Raw genomic sequence first — 7,888 nt, forward strand, 5'->3', positions numbered from 1 at the left:
GCCAGGCCAGAGGAAGGGTAGGGCTGGGCGCTGATCTGCGGCTGGGGGCACTGGCTTGGTCCCGATTTCCCTCTCTGCAAAAATATAAAATGTACGTTTGTTTTGGAAAAGGGTGTGTTCAAGAGCTTTTTGTGTGTTTGTGGTGAAGGGAATGAGGTGATTTGGCTGGTCTGGCTGAATATGCGTTCTGAGAAAGCTGGACACATTTGGGAATCAGGAGGTATCTGACTGATGTTCATTTCCAACGTGCCTTGCCTCTGTGGAGAGGACGGTGTTCACCAATGGATTTTATGACACACCTTTGGCCATAACAGGAGTGCCCCTCTATAAGGATGGAAATTGAGCTCCAGGAGCCTGAGAGTTTTTTTTTTAATTGTTGTTCAGGTAAAGTTGTCTCCATTTTCTTGAAGACTTTAATTTCCCAGAGTACTCTTGACCCCAAGTTTGGGTTCCAGGGGCAAAACTCAGGTAATTGGAAGGGTTTACCAACTGGGATCACCCTGATTTGTGACTCTGTCCCATAGCCAGGGCATGGAGAGTTGAAGTAAGAGTCCATGGTTGACACCGTGGAAGGGGAAAGAAGGCAAAAGCCAGTAGTATTTCAGATGTTCAAGGGAGTTAGACCCTGGAGAGCAGGTCATGACGATGCTCCTAAATTCTGGCTCCATTTTGTGGAAAAGCTCTTATTCTTTCCACTAGTTCAAATACTGTCCTATGAAACAGAAGAATCTCATTGGATAAGGATAATTCTCCACTCAATCTCCTTTGTCCTTTCCATCTCAGACCCATGACAAAGCAAACTCAGAAGGAGGTCCCTCAGAGCTCATGAACCAGAAGGGCAATCAAGAGGTAGACCTCAGTCATGCTCACTAGTGCTGAACCTCCTAAGCAATGAGAAGGATTGCAATGAAAATAAGTTTGTAGTTCACTCGTGGTTAATTAGAACACTCACAGAAATATAGCCCTCTTCCTTTTTCCCTCAGTAGTTAGCGAAGTGAGTTGGGATTTCTGTGCCCAGAAGAGATTTATTTGCCTAGTTGGCTGAGGTTCCCCACAGCTAAGGGTTTAACTCTTTATCCCTGCTTTCTTAACCATTTTAGAAACAAACTTGAAAAATCTTATAGTTCTCTGCCTTCCTTTAATAAGCAGAGCACCCTCACACTTTCTTATCCCTCTCTTTCCCCTGCCATTGCAGCAAATACTCTCTTTCCCACATGGATGCAGAAATAAAAAAGCATGGTGGGACCTATATGTCACCTACTATCATATACAGGAGTGGATCAATCGAACCGACTCCTACTGCTATTAGTTCTGTCCCCATTGTCCCTGGTCTCCCAGGCATCTTTGCAGAGAAAATCCCTGCTTTATAAAAGTGGAAGGGCCATTCCAGGTCACTTCCCCGCCAAACATCTTGATTATAATATGAGGAAACTAACACCAAGAGAAGGAAAAGGGGAAAAGGAATTAACCAAATACAGAAAACTAACATAACCATGGAAATCCAAACTAGAATCCCCTTTTACAGGTTTGCCTATTTCCAGACATAATGTTTTTTCATTTAAAAAATTTTATGACTTAATTTGAGCCACAATGATGACATACACTGTGAAGCAAGATTTCAAATGTTACCCCCCATTAAAATAAAAAAAATTATTGTATTTTTCCATTACCATTTAGTCCCCTTATTTTCCCCTCTCCCCAGCAATTGCCACACTGTTGTAAGTGTCTATGGATCCTTTTTCTTTTTTCCTCAATCCCTCCACCCCCTAACTTCCCCCACACTAGCTGTCATCCTGTTCTCCATCTATGAATCTGTCCCCATTTTCCTTGTTAATTCAGCTTGTTCATTAGATCCCACATATGAATGAAATCATATGGTATTTATCTTTCTCTGATTGGCTTATTTCATTTAGCATAATGTTCTCCAGGTCCATCCTTACTGTCAAAAAGAGTAAAAGTTTCTTCTCTTTTTATGGCTGAGTAGTGTTCCATTGTGTAAATGTCCTATAGTTGTTTTATTCACTCATCTATTGATGGTCACTTGGGCTGCTTCCATATCTTGGCTATTGTAAATAATGTTGCAGTGAACATAGCTGTTCTTATGTTTTTTCGAATTAGTATTTTGGGTTCCTTTGGATATATTTCCAGAACTGGAGTCACTAGGTAAGGCAGATTAATTTTTATTTTTTTGAGGTATTTCCATATTACTTTACACAGTGCCTGCACCAATCTGCATTCTCACCAACAGTGAAAAATGCTTCCCCTTTCTCCACATCTTCACCAGCACTTGTTTGTTGGTTTGTTGGTGATAGCCATTTTGACAGATGTGAGATGGCATCTTATTGTGGTTTTAATTTGCATTTCTCTGATTATTAGTGATGTTGAGCATCTTTTCATATGTCTATTGGCCATCTGTATGTATTCTTTGGAGAAGTGTCTATTCAGGCATTTTGCCCACTCTTTAATTGGGCTGTTTGTGTTTTTTGGTGTTGAATTTTGTAAATACTTTATAAATTTTGCATATTTTAAAAAGATTCTATTTATTTATTTTTAGACAGAAGAAAAGGGAGGGAGAAAGAGAGGGAGAAAAACATCAATGTGTGGCTGCCTCCCGCGCATTCCCACTGGGGACTGGCCCATAACCAAGGCATGTGCTCTGCCTGGGAATCAAACCAGCGACCCTTTGGTTGGTAGGCTGGCACTCAATCCACTGAGCCACACCAGCCAGGGCATAAATTTTGCATATTAATTCCCTATCAGATGTATCAGTGAATATGTTCTCCCATTCTATGGGTTGTCTGTTTATTTGGTTGATGATTTCCCTTGCTGTGCAAAAATTTTTTAGTTTGATGTAGTCCCATTTGTTTATTTTTTCTTTTGTTTCCCTTGGCTGGGGAGATATAGCCTATAAAAATTTGCTATGAGAAATGTCCGAAATCCTAGAAGAAAACATAGGAAACAAAATCTCGGACATTCAATTTTTTTTTTTTTTCAAATGTGATTCAGCTTTGACTGGGAGTTCCGACAACGGCCAGCAGGTGAAGTAGATTTATTTAGATGCAGTATGTTTCTGCACCTTGGAATCAAATTCCACAGGAAATGGGTCACTCATTTGTTAGGGAAAACAAGCCTGAAGCTTAAAGTTTTATTCTTAGGTACCCTTGAGGCTGCAGAGATTGCCAAAAAGTTGATGATGATGATAAATTCACTTCCAGGACCTTACATCCCATAGGGCCCTCACAAGAAATATTGCCCAAAAAAACAACAAAAAAATACAAAAATGTACTTGTTAAACTTTTGTCTAGTTAATTTATTAGAACATCCACAAATATCCAAATTGAGTGGACTTAAACCTGGATATGGGATCATGGTGTAGGGGAAAGAGCACTGATCTGGAAGTTAGCCCATTTGTCTTCTGGCTCTAGGTCTACCACATAACTGTGAATATTCCAGTTTGGCTGCAATGCAGAGTAAGCTTCAAGTTAAACAAGACGTAAGAGAGGTGAGAGCCAAGCTATTAGGCAGAACCTGGCTTAGTGAGTACCGCAAACACAGTTCACAATAAATAAATAAAGCAAGGATAAATCTTTGTACTTAATTGTACAGAGTAAGAAATTTGGATTTTATTTAGAGTCAACCATAAGTATTTGAAATGTTTGTACAGGGAGTGACTTAATTGTGTGGTGTCTTGGAAAAATCCATGGTTATTTTGGAAAGGAAGAACTGGAAGGGAGACTGAGGATAATGAGAAAAGTTAGGAGCTTGTCATATAACTTTGCTTCTGGTAATGGCAGCCTAGGTGATTTGGACTAACTGTCCCAATGAGTTTGGGTAAATAAACTGGATAAAATATAGGAAGAAATTATCTTCATAAAAAGCTAAAAATAATAAGAATAATCTAGAGATTCAACAAAATCCCTATCAAAATTCCAAAGGCATTCCTTTTGTAGAACTAGAACAAACAATCCTAAAATTCATACAGAACCACAAAAGACCCCCAAATAGCCAAAGCAATTTTGAAAAAGAAGAAAAAAGCTGGAGGCATCACAATTCTTGATTTCATCCTTTATTATAAAGCTACAATAAACAAAATAGTATGGTACTTTCATAAAAATAGACATGTAGACACATAGAACAGAATTGAGAGGCCAGGAAAAAGCCAAGCATATAAAGTCAACTAATATTTGACAAGGAAACCAAGAAGGGTCAGTAGAAAAAAGGATAGTATCTTTAATAAATGGTGTTGGCCATACACAAAAATAAACTCAAGATGGATAAAAGACTTAAATATAAGTAACAACACAATAAAAGTCCTAGAGGAGAACACTGGCAGGAAACTCTCAGTTATCCCAAGAACAGCAACTTTTTCACTGATATGTCTCCTAAAGCAAGGGACGTAAAGGAAAGAATGAACAAGTGGGACCTCATCCAAATAAGAAGCTTCTGCATGGCTAAAGAAAACATCAGCAAAATGAAAAGAGAGTCAAACGTATGGGAAAATATATTTGCTAATTATACATCAGATAGAGGTTTAATCTCCAAAATATATAAAGAACTCACAGGACTCCACTCCAAGAGAACAAATAAATGATCCAATCAAAAAATAGGCAAAGGACCTGGGCAGACGTTTTTCTAAGGAAGGGATACAGAGGGTCCAGAGACATTTGAGAGGATGTTCGGCATCACTAGCCATCAGAGAAATGCAGATCCAAACCACCATGAAGTACCACCTCACACCAGTCAGAATGGCCATCATAAACAGATCAACAAACAACTGGTGCTGGCAAGGCTGTGGAGAAAAGGGAACCCTAGTACACTGCTGGAGGGAATGCAGACTGGTGCAGCCACTGTGCAAAACAGTGTGGAATTTCCTCAAAAAGCTGAATATAGAACTGCCTTTTGATCCAGTGATTCCCCTGTTGGGACTATACCCTAAGAACACCAAAACGCCAATACAAAAGAACCTATGCACCCCAATGTTCATAGCAGCACAATTGACGATAGCCAAGTGTTGGAAGCAACCTAAATGCCCATCAGTAGATGATTGGATCAAAAAATTATGGTACATTTACATAATGGAATACTACACAGCAGAAAGAAAAAAAGAACTACTACACTTCGTGACAGCATGGATGGAACTGGAGAGCATTATGCTAAGTGAAATAAGCCAGGGGGCGAAAGACAAATACCATATGATCTCACCTATAAGTGGAACCTAACCAACACAACAAAGATGCAAGGAAAATAAGACCAGCAACACTGAAAGAAAAAGAAACCAACAGAGACAAGAAGGAAGGAGGGAGGGGTGGGCGAGGAAAAGGAAGGGAAGGGGCAAGTCAAGGAACATATATAGCAAGGATTCATGGACAAAACCAAAGTGGGGAAGGGAGAAGGAGAGGGGGAGGGGGCAGGGGAAAGTGGTGGGGGGAAGGCAGAGACAAATGTATTTGAAAAAATAAATAAATTATTAAAAAAATTAAAAAAATTAATGGTGTTGGGAAAACCATTTAGAGGGTAGCAGAAATGGGTAGATGTTGACCAAAGGGTGCAAACTTTCAGCTATAAGATGAGTAAATTTTGGGGATATAATGTACAACATGATGACTATAAGTAACAATAATGCATTATATACTTAGAAGTTGTTAAAAGAGTAGACCTTAAAAATTATTGCCATACACACACAAAGTAATTATATATATATGAAATCATCATGTTGTACACCTTAAATATACATATATGTCAATAATATCTCAATAAAACTGGAAAAAACCCCCCAAATAATGGGCTAAATCTAGAACACAAGAATCCAAAAGGAAGGTCTAGCACTAGAAGCCACTTTTTCCCTGAGGGCATTTGATGAATCAGAAGAGTTGTGAAACTGAGCTCTGTTTCTGGTGGTCTCATGAACAAAGGAGACAAAGTTGAAGCATAAGGCTCAAACAGGCAGAAGGTTTGATAAACTGAGACTCTGAGTAGTTACCCTTTAGGATAATGGTGAACCTGAAGTAACCAGCCCTTGCATGGACTTGCAGCCTAGGTACCCATCATCTGAATGTCCCAGGAATCTGAAGCCCTGAATGTAAAATGGCCTGAATTAAAGTGGCCTTGGATAAGCAGTGTCACCAGGTATTTGTCAGAAGCAAATGAACGTTTGAGGTCAGTCCACAATTAGAAGTTTACAAGAAAGTACTGTTATATTAGACCTGAAATCATTCTTACAAATAATTTTTAAATAATATGTCAGCACATAGTAAAAAAATAACTAAACACACAAGAAAAACACATTGTGAGTTACAGTCAGCAGAAAAAATAGATGGCACAAACAAATTCACTAAGATTTCAGATACTAGAATTGAGACACAGACTATGACTATGATTCACCATCTTTCAAAAAATAAAGAAAAGCTTGGAAACATCTTCAGGGAACAGAAAATGTGATATAACCAATTTGAAAAGGAACCAAATAGAGAACTAGAACTGAAAAATATAACAGTGAAAACTGAGCCCTGACTGGTGTGGCTCCATTGGTTGGGCATCATCCCACAAAGCAAAAAGGTCACCAGTTTGATTTCTGGTGAGGGCGCATGCCTGGGTTGCAGGCCAGTCCTGGATGGTGAACATGCAAGAGACAACTGATCGATGTTTCTCTCACATGTCAATGTTTCTCTCCCTCTCTCTCTCCCTCCCTTCCCCCCTCTAAAAATAAATAAAAAAATATTTTTAAAAAACAACAAAAATTGATAATTTAATAGATGGATGGGTTTAACAGAAAACAAACACAACTGAAGAGAGAGTTGTTGAAGTAACAAGATATTGTCCACAATTCTCCCTGGAGAAACAAATTATATGGGAAAAAAGTAGAAAAGAGACACAAGGAATAGAGTGAGAAGATCTAACATAGATTTAACTAAAGTTCCAGAAAGAGAGGTGAGAGAAAAAAGGAAGATGATAGCTGAAAATTTGAATCCACAAGTTTCAGAAGCCCAATGAATCTTACATAGGGTAAATAAGAATAATTCCAGTCCTAGAGACATCATAGTGAAAGTGTGGAAGATCAAAGACAAAAAAAAAAACCAATCCAAAACTATGATAATAGTCCAGGTTAGAGATTATGTGGTTCCAAGTGAGGGCACAAGCAGGAGAGATTGAGACAAAAGGATGGAAGTTAGACCCTGGCCTTTAAAATTCATTTTATTCAATTTTTCCATGAAATACAATTTAATAAAGATAGTATCTATTTCATTGTCAATTAATAAAATACATTTGTTAAAAATATGATTATTTATAGAAACCTGACATGTAGGAGCCCTTCCCAGTTGTGCTTGGAAGACCATCTTCCTATATTTCCCTTATCTCATAGACCATGAAAGAGGCCAGCCTTCTTCATGGGTCTGAAATGCTGGTTGCAGCTGAGTTTTAAGGCTGGAGAAATGTCCTTATGTAAGGCTTTTTAAGGGTAAGCAGAATGAAAGTGAATTTTTGTAGAAAGGCTTCCTTTTGCTTACCTTCCCCTCACAAACTTTCACTCTGTTTCTAAAGAAAAGTATATAAAATGAATTATTCTGTGTTTCCCAGGCTGTCTTACTACACCCTTACTACAGGCTTGACCATGTACACTCACTCACTGGGGTATCTAATGATGGACTGCAGTTCCATCACAACTGGGTAAATATGCATTGAACTATATTTTCTCAAAAAAACTATATTTTGAGAGCATTAACTTCTCACTTGTTACTAGAGCTGTTCATATAAAGACTGACTAACTCAATGAACAACTGTCTTAAGCTGAAAACAGCTGTCTATAATGTCTTCTAAGAGGAATTTCAAGTGTTTTTGATTAGACTCCTTCCTGAGTTTCTTGTATTCGAGGAAAAAGCATTCTTATAAA

The sequence above is a fragment of the Pteronotus mesoamericanus genome, unplaced genomic scaffold (genome assembly GCF_021234165.1).
Source record: "Pteronotus mesoamericanus isolate MK-2021 breed Mesoamerican mustached bat unplaced genomic scaffold, CSHL_Meso_final contig_66, whole genome shotgun sequence".
NCBI classification, from domain to species: domain Eukaryota; kingdom Metazoa; phylum Chordata; class Mammalia; order Chiroptera; family Mormoopidae; genus Pteronotus; species Pteronotus mesoamericanus.